This window comes from Lipophrys pholis (genome assembly GCF_963383615.2).
Source record: "Lipophrys pholis genome assembly, chromosome: 23".
Taxonomy (NCBI): Eukaryota; Metazoa; Chordata; class Actinopteri; order Blenniiformes; family Blenniidae; genus Lipophrys; species Lipophrys pholis.
In genome coordinates, this window is record NC_137645.1 from 8,545,804 (window position 1) to 8,558,633 (window position 12,830).

Consider the following 12,830-nt stretch of genomic DNA (forward strand, 5'->3'; position numbering starts at 1 on the left):
GTTGAGTGTGCCGATCAAATAATACCATAATAATATAAAAATTTGCGTAGATTATGAAAATGTCAGTATTTTCGCAAAACCGATGAATTACTTCCAAAAATGGCAACAATCCTAACATGAATAAAAAATATATAGAGAAAAGTCCCCTGCAAAGAAACTGTTGGGTGCTTTTACACCTTGACGAGCATCGCCAATATTTCAAATGTCCGTTTCCAAGGAGATGAAATTGGAGCATTTTCAAAATGTTGTATGTCAATTGGCACCCAAAACGCAACAAATGTTTTTTGTTTTCTCTCTTTTTTTTTTTTTTTTAAACGTCGTCATGACAACGGGGCCTAATGCTAGTTTTCCGGCAATGAGGTACCTTTCATGGTGTCCTCCAAAAAATTTCAAAATAATGTTTTACCCTTTTCTTGATGGCTTGGCCGAACCGGAGTCTCTTACAGGCCGCTGTTGGCCGACGGGCCTTACGTTTGACACCCCTGCTTTTTTTTTTACCTCCATTCTCCGACAATAGCCCGAGTGCGTGACCTTTGGACGTCTCGAAATTTTTAAAAAATTGACCTGAATAAACAGGTGATGTATGCCGACGGTCACGCGTCAGCAAACAGCTGACGAGTCATCCGGAGGACTCTGCTGGCTGGGATCGCTGGGTACCTTTGACATTCTCATCCGGCCAGTCATCCCCTCAGCTGTCCGGTGAGGTGACCGCGGCCGGAGCGCTTTGTCCTCAGCTTGGGTTTCAAGCATTAAAAGCCCGGGGAGGGATTGCGGCCCAGCGGGTTTTTCAGGAAGCTCGCGTTCCTCTTTCCCGCTACCGTTGGACAGAAGAGATTCCCTCTCGTCGGTTGTTCAGGTAAAGCGGGATTCTTTTGTTTAAATGAAGACGTTTGTGGCTGTTTAGTCCAAATATCTACGTTTGAAGCCACTTTAAACTTCCCTCCAGCACCTGGTTGGATAAAGTGACGTATTTCACTCTATGCAGACGACTCCATTATGTTTCTGTTTTTACCAAACCGCCAAGCAAACTGTGAAACTTTCAAAAATTTCCTCAGAGTCGTTGACACAACTCAACACTCCAAACCCCCATTTCCATTTCATGAAGCTTTTGTTACGTTTTTGATTATCAGTTGACATGACAAGGAGGCTCAAAAGGCATTGGAAATAAAACATTTTTGAAAACTCTCCTCTGTGGAAATGGAGGAAAATGCAACTTTTCAAAAACGCTCGAAAACCATTTCAGAGGCAACTGGAGAAGAAGGCAACTTTGTGAAAATGGTCCGCCTCCGTGGAAACGTGGGAAAAAACGCAACTTTTTGAAAATGCTCTGACTCCATTTCGTGAAAACGTGAGAAAACCCAACTTTGTGAAAACGGTCTTTCTCTGCCTCCGTGGAAATGTGGGAAGAAACGCAACTTTTTAAAAATAAATGCTCCGGCATCGTCCCCATGGGAACAGAGAAAAACACAACTTTTTTGAAAACGCTCTGGCGCCATCTCCACGGAAACGGGGAAAAACACAACTTTTATTTTGAAGCACTCGTTCTCATTTTCGACATTTCGTAAAATTCTTTCCAAAACATTTCTGTTTAAACGCAAAAGTTTTCTGAAACAAAAATGCAAAAATGTGGTATTTTAACTTGAAACGTCATGTAATTGGAGCCTGAACCTCCAAGTCATGCTATGCGGGTGTAAAAACACCCACAATGCAACAGCTTGACGAGAAGTTTGGGATATCTCACTATTTTGCAGCATTTAAATTGGTTTTACGTCGAGGTCGTTGCCATTTTCAGTCGTACTTGTTTGGTTTTTGGGGTAAATATTTATGTTTTCATCACGTAGAAGTCTTTTAAAGTTTAATTTGAAAGGTTATGGCAGTATTTAACCCTCTCAAGATGAAAGTGGGCTGAACTAAAATGTGGATTACAGATGACTTCTATTTACCACAACTGTCCACTAGATGGAGCTGGAGATTCATATGCAGCGATCTGACTCCTCTAAAACTGCAGCAAACTTCAGATTATAGAAGAAAACCAGCTTTAATCTGTCAATCTGACTATGAGAGGAGTAGTTGCATAATTTAGGAATAAGTAATACTCAAATATGGTGTGATTAGATAATGTAAGGAGTGTAATAGATTACATTCGGTTGATACCAGGCGACCTTTGACCCTCCGGCTCCTCCGCCTTCTCCAGGCAACCTGCGAGCGTGCTGGGAGAAACAACAAGGGATTCTGGGAAAGACAGGAGGAGGGATTCTTTTTTTTTTTTTTTTTTTTTTTAAATCTTTCTCTCTCAACACAAACAACATCTGCGAGGACGACTGATTCAAAGACGAGATTTTCTGAGATGACGGAGACTCTTCATGGGAATCGTTTGAGCCGTCGTCGCTCGTCTCCGACAAACACGACATGTCCACTCGTCATCGTCCGCCCACGCGCTTCTGTCGCCGGGAAAACGCCGCGTTTGTTTTTTAAAAATCCCGGCCGGGAATAGAACGCAGCGGGTGACTCCCGCGTCACGGCGGAAGTTATTTCGACACTCTTTCGAATCGAGGTTAGAATGAAGCACTTTTTGACGGGGGGCGGCGGGGGGGGGGGGGGGGGGGGGGGTGCAACTTTTTGAAAATGCCCCGATTGGGTCTCCATGGAAACGGCCGAGAAAGCAGTTTTTCGAAAACGTCCTGACTCCATGATAACGGAAAAATGCAACTTTTTGAAAACACTCTGACTCCATCTCCATGGGCACAAGGGAAAACGCAACTTTTTTTTAAAACACTCCGACTCCATTTTTGTGGAAACGAGAGAAAAAGCTACTTTTGGAAAAGACTCTGACGCTGTCTCCATGCGAACAAGTAAAGACGCAACTTTTTGGATGGTCCAATGGGCGGGGGGAATTTTTTGAAATTCTCCAATTGGGTCTTCATGGATACGGGTGACAAAGCAGTTTTTTGAAAACGTTCTGACTCCATGGTAACGGAAAAATGCAACTTTTTTAAAACAATCTGACTCCATATCTGTGGAAACGAGAGAAAAAGCTACTTTTGGAAAAGACTCTGACGCTGTCTCCATGCGAACGAGTAAAGACGCAACTTTTTGGATGGTCCAATGGGCGGGGGTGGCACTTTTTGGAAATACTCCAATTGGGTCTCCATGGAAACGGGCGGGAAAGCAGTTATTTGAAACTGTCTCCGTGGAAATGGGGAAGACACAACTTTTTGAAAACACTCTGACTCCCTAAAAGCAACTTTTGGAAAACAGTGACGCTGTCTCCATGGAAATGAGTAAAGACGCAACTTTTCGGAACTGGTCCCACTCCGTCTCTGTGGAAATGGCGGGAAGGCGCAACTTTTTGAAAACGCTCCGCCCCCGTGGAAATGGGAGAAAACAAGTTTTCTGAAAGTTTTATTTATTTTTTTTTTAATATTCGACGTGTCGACACTTTTTCAAGGGGAGAGCGATGTTATTAAAATCTATTCCCTTTCATCACCCCCGACAGTTCCACGTTTTCCTCTCCCAACGCTTCGCTCTGCAACGAAAAGCATCTGCACGTCTTTATTGTTAATCAAAAAGCTAAACCCGCGGAGGTTTTGGTCGGATCCGCCAGCATTTATTCTCCCTCCTCGTACTGTATTGTGTGTAAACTCCGGCCTGTATTTAGCGTCGGGCCGAGCAGCCGAGCGGGATCTGGCCTTTTCGGCTCCGGCTCCGCTGGATTTGTTTTAATGATGCGAGTCAGATGTTGTGTGGGATAAATGTTGCGTTACGGTTCACGATCGGGAGCAGATGTGGGAAAATAAGGAATGGCTCCCCCGAGCAGGCACACTCAAGAAGCGTCCATGTTTTTTTTTTTTGCTTTTATGAACGTTTTAAATGGATTTTCTCTCCAAATTTGGTCTAAAATGTTGAATATTTCCGTGAGAAATGTTTGGATCTCTCGTCACGTTTCATGTGGGAATGGGATCCGTTTACAAAACGGTCACAACGATTTCAAAATGCTCCGACACCGTCTCCGTGGAAACGACGAAAAATGCAGCTTTTTGAAAATGCCCCAATTCCGTCTCCACAGGAAATGGAGGAAAAGGCGACTTTTTGAAAAAAATAAAAATAAAAATCTATATCCTGAGAAATGTGGGGAAAATGCAACTTTTTGAAAATGCCCAATTCGGTCTCTTTGGAAAGTGTGGGGGGGGGGGGGAGGGGACACCTTTTTGAAAATGCCCATTTTTGTATCCATGGAAAATGGGGGAAAACGCAACTTTTTGAAAATGCCCCATTCTGTCTCCTTGGAAAACGGGGGGTGGGGCGGGCACACCTTTTTGAAAATGCCCAATGTTGTGTCCATGGAAAAATGAGGAAAATGCAACTTTTTGAAAATGCCCCCAATTTTGTGTCCATGGAAAAGGGGGGACGCAACTTTTCGAAAATGCCCCATTCGGTCTCCTTGGAAACGGGGTGGGGGGGTGCACACGTTTTTGAAAATGCCCAATTTTGTGTCCATGGAAAATGGGGAAAACACAACTTTTTGAAAATGCTCCAATTTTGTGTCCATGGAAAAGAGGAAAAAAAAACAACTTTTCGTAATTCATCGTAACTGTTTTTTTTTTTGTGACGATATGGACATTTTCATCGTGTGTAGTCCAAACAACAAAGATATTAGTGACATTTCTGTGAATATTAATGTTTCTGTGTGGAATTCTTCAACGCTCAGGCATGAGAGTAATTCACATTTGGTACGGTTTAAGAGGCAGATGTGGATGTAGATTACGTGTGACACACACACACACACACACACACGCACACACACACACACACACACACACACACACGCTGTCACATCACCGGGTCGCCGCTGGCAACCATCTGCGGTACGTGCTGACCCCGGTGGCTTCACTCTTTCACGCTCGCACCTTTCTCGTTGAGTTTGTCTTGAGTTGTCCCCCCCCCCCCCACCCCACCCCCACCCCCGCCCCCACCCCCACCCCGCATGACAATCATAGCACATTTGCTCATGCGGGTTAGTTGGCCCTAATTGACCAGCATTGCTAATTAGTGGCGGTTATCTAACCAGCCGGGGGCCTTCTCACGGTCAGTCTGATTGACATGCAAGTTTAGGGCCCGTTTAAATAAAAGCAACGTTTCAAGTGACAACACGTTTGACAAAAGTTTCACATTTACATGGCAACGTTTCAAAAACGCAATGTTTTCACGGCAATGGCAGAAACATTGAAAACGATGTAGTTGGCATGCTGGGCCACTAGTGGGTGCTGAGTAGGAGCCTTTTCAAAAAGCTTTTCAAAAAGCTGTTTTGTGGTGGGAAGCGCTTTTTAAAAAGTTGCATTATTCCCCATTCCTATTGGCTCGTAAGTTTTTTTTTTCCTGTTTTAACGTCCGGGTAAGCACTTTCAAAAAGTTGTGTTGTCCAAACCCTGAAGCATTTTCAAGAAGTTGCGTGTTTTTTTCCTGTTTCAATGGAAATGCAAAGGTTTTCAAAAGTTGCGTTTTTCATTGAGATTACAGAGTGAGAGTGCAGCGTTTTCAAAAAAGTAGTATTATTTTTCTACAGACAATAACCGCTTTTTTGGTTGTTATATCTCTGCCTGTTTCGACGCAGTCTTTAGCGTTTCCAAAAAGTTGCGTTTCCCCCCGTTTCCATGGAGACGGAATGGGAAGCGTTTTTGGAGCAGTTGCATTATCCGGTGTTACGACAGAGTCGGCGCATTTTCTCCCGTTCTCGACGGGTTTCGGTGAATTTTCAAAAAGTTCCACCATCAAAAATTAGTTTTTTTTAAAAAAAGACTTCCACCTTTGTCGTGGAAACACGCCCCCAGATTCACCTGATTCAGTGAGTGAATCGATCCCGTTTTCCAAATCAACTTATTCATTCAGACTCAATTGAAAAACGGAACTGTACACCTGTGGAATCTTTTCACGAGTCGACGCGACGTTACGTAACGAACGCACAAAAGGTCCCGGACTCCGATCGGACCATGAACGCCGTCACGCCACCGATCCGATCGGAATTCCGCACACATGCCGTCGGGTAGAAGTTTGACGTGATTTGCATTGACGGAGCGTGTTTGAGCGTCTTCGTGTGCCGACAGAAAGGAGGAGGGGGGGGGGGGGGGGGGTTATTTAAGGCTCGCATCCGGAGCTGCTGTTGCCGTGGCAACCGATTTGGACGAGCGTGTCCTCCGCGTGAACCCATGTCTCACACCGCCGCTCGTCTCCTGGAGAAGCCGACTCCTCCAGTCATTCATAAATGTTGGGTGCCATCGTGAAGCTTGTGTATTTCAAAGATCTTTTAAACAATGCGTGAGGAAGTTTTTTGTTCCCGAGGGATCATTGATTATCAGCCGGGCGTCGATCGGATCCACGAGATCAAAGTTTAACTGCAAAAATTAGCTCCGCCCACTTTCTGAGAGAAAAAGGAAGTGGGCGGAGCCACCACACTTTAAAAAAAAAAATGTGTCTATGTCACGTTTCAAATGAAATGTTAAAAGATAAAAGATTCTTGTTTACATGGCAAAGTTGTCAGAACCTTTTTCCAAAAAGTTGCATTTTTTTTCGTAGCATTTCCAAGAATTTGTGTTGTCCACCGTTTCCATGGAGACGGGGTCAAAGTGTGTCCCAAAAATTGCGATGCCCCCCCCCCCCCCCCCCCCCCCCATCGTTTCAATGGAGATGGAATCGGAGTGTTTCCAAAAAGTTGCGTTTTCCACCATTGCCGTGGAAACCAAGTCAGAGCATTTCAGAAAAGTTGCGTTTTCAACCCGTTTCCGTGGAGATGGAGTTGGAGCGTTTCCAAAAAGTTGCATTTACTCTATTTACATGGAGCCAGGCTCGAAATATTTTTTTGAAAAAAAGCATTTTCAGAAAGTTTTTCTAACGTTTCTACCAAAATGGAGCATTTTCAAAAAGTTGCTCTCGGACTCCATGAATGATTTAAAAAAAAAAAAAAAAAAGCAGAAGTCACAGTTGAATTAATCACTTTGGATCATGATTTTGAAAGTTAGCGGAGAGGATTTGCGGGGCCGGTGGTTGTTTAATCCGGGCCGCTAATGTGGGATTAAGATATTTAACGGAGCTTAAGCAGGAGTTTAGACGGGAGCCGCTCATTCATGACGATTCATTCATCACCGTGCCGCCGGCGCTCCTCACCTACGTCCATGTTTGTTGACAGAAGGAATGTGATTACATCACTTTCTTTCGTAAACCGACACGAGGGTTTGGGCGTGTAGTTTGGATTACTCAGAATAAATCTGCTCTGCGAAAGCTCTGCCTGTAGTTTTCCCAGCTTTTACAAGAAATTCATATTTTCTCTCTTGCTTTCATTATGTTCCTCACATTTCTTCTATTTTTTTTTTTTAATTCAGATTTTATGAAAATTGCAGTTTTTATTTAACATTTTGAAAAAAAATTTTTAATGTATTATTGCGTGTTTTTCTTCATTCATTCTGTTTATATCTAAATATTTTAAAAACGTTCAATTCATTTGTCATTTATTAAAAAAAATTATTTTCTAAAGAATCCACTTATGTCTAAAATACAGATAGATATTATATAAAATTTTCTTGCTATATTTACATATTATTTGCCATTTGGGAGGATTTTTCTCTATTTATTTCGAATTTTAAAGACCTTAAAAGTTTTTCATGCTCTTTTATTTGTTAATTATTAGGATAGTAATGACCTTAAAATGACATTTTTGGAAAAATTTGGAAAGAATTAAAGTCGATTTCTAGTTCTAATTTCTAAAATACCAATAAGAATACATTTTTTTGTGATATTTACATATTCAAGGCCATTTTGATGGACTTTACCTATTTATTTGTTATTTACTAGAATCACAAATAGCCTCAATGTTGATTTTTCGGATTATTTTTGAAAGAATTGAGTGTTTTTCCCATTTTCACGTGACATGACGAGGTCATCTTTTTGAAAAACACAAATAAAAGTTGTAATATATGACCTTTTCTTGCTACATTCACATATCTTTGGTCATTCTTGAGGCTATTTTATGGCACATTCTAGAGTATTTTAATCATTTCAAGCAGAATCCACACAAATAATTCAGTAATATTCAATTAAAGGTGGATGTTCTTGATCGTCCCAGAGTATTTCCGACCCTTTCAGATTAAGAGATTTTCCACTCAGTGTCTCCGTGTGACAGGTGAGGGAGGTAATGCGACGTCAGGAGAGGCGAAATGTGTTTTTAGAAACAGCAGCTGCACCGATCTATCCTGGTGGTGGAAACTCCGCCATGGCGGCTGAAGCTTCCCTATTTTTCCTGCCGACTAAGCACTTTTCAGTCAGATTGCATCAGTCACCAGCATGTGTGTGTTTTCCCTTGAGTAAGGCCGACTAAACCTTCCGTCTCCATCTTTGCGAAAAAAAGGTTTTGAATGTAACTTTTTGAAGCCAACTCCCGAGGCGGAACTTTTCGAAAATGCTCTGACTGCGTCACCGCGGAAACGGAACGTTTTGAAAATTGTCCAACTATTTTTCCGTGGAAACGGACGAAAACAAAACTTTTTTTTAAAACGCTCCAACTCCATCTCTGTGGAAACACGGGAGAACGCAACTTTTGAAAAATGCTCTGTCTCTGTGGAAATGGGGGGGATAGCGCAATTTTTTTTTTTTTTAAAACACTCAAACTCTGTCTCCATGGAAACGGTGGAGAGCGCAACTTTTTGAAGGTGGTCCACCTCCGTGGAAACGGACCAAACTTCTCATCGTTAATGTTTCTGGCGTATTGCCTCTTTTTGCACGGGTGTAGTTTCGTCACAAAAACACACAACAGCACCCACTAGTGGCCCAAAATATAAAATAAAAAAACTGCAGAATTATCTGTGGAAACAGACATTGTTTTGAAAACATTGCCGTGTAAACGTGAAACGTTTTGATGCACTTTCGTTTCAAACGTCACGTAAACAAATCCTGAAAAACCTGAACGAAAATTCGTTACGACTTTGGAATGTGGTAGCTCCGCCCACTTTTTTCCCCAGGGAAAATGCAATAAGGACGTGTTTTCACTTGCAGTGTCTTATTCTTCTATTACAAAGGAATTTATTGGAGGTGATTTGTTTAATTACGTAACAAACTTTAACAGCGTAGCTGCAAAAAAAAAAACATGAGCAATGCCTCCGTATTTTCCATGTGTATTACCGTATTACTGTTAATAGATCACGTTAATATCCAAATTTGAGATTAGGTTGGATTAAGAGGTGTAAAATCAGGAGAAAGCAATCAACAATGCATGAAAAAATAATTAACCCAATATCCTCAATAATTGTGTGTGTGTGTGTGTGTCTATTTGTGTGCGTGTGTGTGTGAGTGTGTGTGTGTGTGTGTGTGTGTGTGCGTGCGTGATTATTGCGTAACACCTCGCACGTGATCGCCGCTATATGAAACTGATTCATTGCACACATGGCGAACTGAATGGCATAACGTCAAAGCGGGATGTGAAGAGTTATGTAACGTGAATGCAGCTCACACACACACACACACACACACACACACACACACGTGTGTGTGTGTGTGTGTGTGTGTGTGAGTGTGTGTGGTACTTGATCTGGGATGGTAAAAATCCCTCGTTCACTGATCAGATTTGCATGTTCGAGTGGGTGTGTGTGTTCATCCAACTCTGACTGGCAGATTGCTCACAGTGAAATGTCAGCTGCCCACGCCGTGTGTGTGTGTGTGTGTGTGTGTGTGTGTGTGTGTGTGTGTGCGCAGCTTCATTCACAAGAGTGTGCAAAGAGAGTGACAGGCAGACAAGCAGATGGGTGTAAAGCTGCGGAGGGAGGGAGGGAGGGAGGGAGGGAGGGAGGGAGGGAGGGAGGGAGGAGTTAAAAAAAAATCAATACAGAATGTCACAAGACGTCCGCTCGTTAGCGTGTTGCACCGACGCTTCGCTCCAGAAGCTTTTCCCATAAATCCGTGCCGGCGATCTGATTGGACAAAGTTTTCCAAAAAAAACGAGGCTTTCGAAAAAAAAAACAAACAGCTGAGCGGCAGCGTTAATCCGCCGATACAGTCTCGCTTTGACCTCGTATTCCGAGAGATTAAGATAAATACAATGTGGCGTTCGCCGGTGTTTTGTTCAGGAAACACTCAGATTACTCATGATACCCCCTTGTGCTACAAAGTGGTATTACAAGACGAGACTGGTTTTGAACATACAATCCAATTTCGCCATGAGTGGACCAAACCAATAAAATAGTCCCATAATAAACTTTAGATTTAAACTTTTACGTTTTATTTTTTTTGTTACGTGTTGAAAATGTTCCTATTTTAGTAAAACTGAACAATTATTAACAAAAAATGACGACAATCTTAAGATGATACAGTGAAATATGCAGCTTTTTGTAAATGCTCAGGCTCCGTATATGTGGAAACGGTGGGGGGAAAAAAAGCAACTTTTTGAAAATGATCCGACTCTCTTGATGTGGAAACGGGGAGAAACGCAACTTTTTGGAAATGCTCGGACTCCCGTCTCCACGTAGACGCCGGACAATGCTGCTGCTGCTGTAAAAAAAAAAAAAAAAGATGACCAACAGCGCCATCTCTTGTCATTTTCAAAATGTTGCAGTCGAAATGTGAAACTTTTCTCACAAAAACACACAACCAAAAAAACCCCCAAAAAAACAAGTTTTCACTTGAAACGTTGTCGTGGAAACGGGGAATTGCACACGATGTGCGGCGCGGAGCTCAGATTCTCTGCTCTCGCCGTCATATGGACGCCGCTAATCCCGCTCACACGCCGTCGTGTGTAAGTGTGTGTGTGTGTGTGTGTGTGTGTGTGTGTGTGTGTGTGTGTGTGTGTGTGTGTGTGTGTGTGTGTGTGTGTGTGTGTGTGTGTGTGTGTGTGTGTGTGTGTCGGGATGCGGCGCAGGAGACCGGTCGATGTCGGGTGTGGGTCGTTGTCATGGCAACTAAGCAATGGGGGTTAAGATGGCAATGGACTGTGTGTGTAAAGATTGTTATTGATTTTTTATTTTTTTTTAGGGAAAGTGTCCACCGGCCCTCGACAGTCAATCCATCTTAGCGAAGCGAACGCGGGTCCAAATCTGGAATAATTTCACTCCGGCGTCATGCCGGCCCCCGGAGGCTCTAAATCCGTGTGTGTGTGTGTGTGTGAGTGTGTGTGTGTGTGTGTGTTTGTGTGTGTGTGTGTGTGTGTGAATCCGTCCTATCGTCACAAATCCTCTCCTCTCTCCATTCTTTTACCAGAAAGCCACGACGCATCTCGTCCGTCCATCTTTTTGTCTCCTCGAATTCACACTTCTTCTTGACATAAACCCGGACCTTTATTTTGGAGCAAAAATGTTCCTCCTGGCTCTTGATTGCGTCGAAGCGACTTTGCACTTCCACTTTTTACACTCAGACTTTTCATAACGTGAAAATCCTCTACTATGAGACATTCCATGATTGACAGTGAAAATTGTGTCGCGTAAACAAACAAATACTCCACACAACTGTGTCTCCGTACCGACTTTCACAATAGTATCGACATAGTAGGTGTGCCGATACTGGGTGTACGTGAGGTACGTGTATACACACAAATTTATTTATCGTTTTTCTTTTTTCATTTCATTTCATTTTGGGGGTTTTTAACGTCACATTTTATTTACTAATTTATGATTATACTTAAATTGTATTAGAGGACCCTGTTCGGGGGAGGGGGGTGTTTAAGTTCGTGAAATGTTATAAAGAAAATAGATTGTTCTCCTAAATGCACTTTATGTCTGGGTCTTGCACTTGACAAATACAAATTGTATATATTAAAAAGAAGTGTTAAATTTTGTATTATTATTATTATTATTATTATTATTATTATTATTATTATTATTATTATTATTATTATTATTATCATTTTATGATATTATTATCTTATATTATTGTTGTTATTATTATATGATATTATTATTATTTTATGTTATTATTATTATTATAATAAAAAATTTATTTAAATTTTTTTATATATATTTTTTACAGATTTTACTATATATAAATTATTAAAAAAAACAACAGCAATGACATTCTAAAATCATTAATGAATATTAGATTATTTTTTTCAAAATCTGTTTTTATGTAGACAACATGTGTAATTTCACAATTTTAAAACTACATTTAACTTTACCACGTCAAACTTTTCAACATAGTTTTTATTCTCTTTCTAAAAATGGGCCATTTATTACCATTACATTTGAATGAGATGTGATTTTGAAAGTTTATTATGTATTTACTGCCGGCAGGAATCGATCCAAATCATTTTTCCTGGAATCCCTTTGGACCAAAAACGTCTGCATTCTTCGCTTTGTGAAACTCGTGTGTCATTTGGGAATCGTCCTTCTGCGATTACGTGAGTGGACGCTAAATAGGGACAACGTTGTCCCTATGTATTTCCTACAATTGAAATGATTCTGTGTAATCCCGGCGTTTAAGCCCTGGAGTGGAGCTCAGGGCGCCACGTGTCTGTGCATGTGGATTTGACGCTAAGGTATGAGACAGACAGCGTCAACAATGTCCCTTTAGGACGCCACAGTTCAAATATTACGTTAAAACAAAGTTGGAGACTTGTAGAAAAGCGGATCTCTCTTTGTGTCTGACGATCAATTCCGCTGAGCCTGACTTGCGTGTGAAAATATCGTGGAGTTCCGTGGAGACGGAGCCAGAGCGTTTTCAAAAAGTTGCACTTTCCGCCGTTTCCGTGGAGAAGGAGCCAGAGCGGTTTCAAAAAGTTGCGTTGTCCCAAAATTTCCGCAGATATGGAGCCAGAGCATTTTCAGAAAGTTGCGTTTTCCGTCGTTTCAGTGAGACGGAGCAAA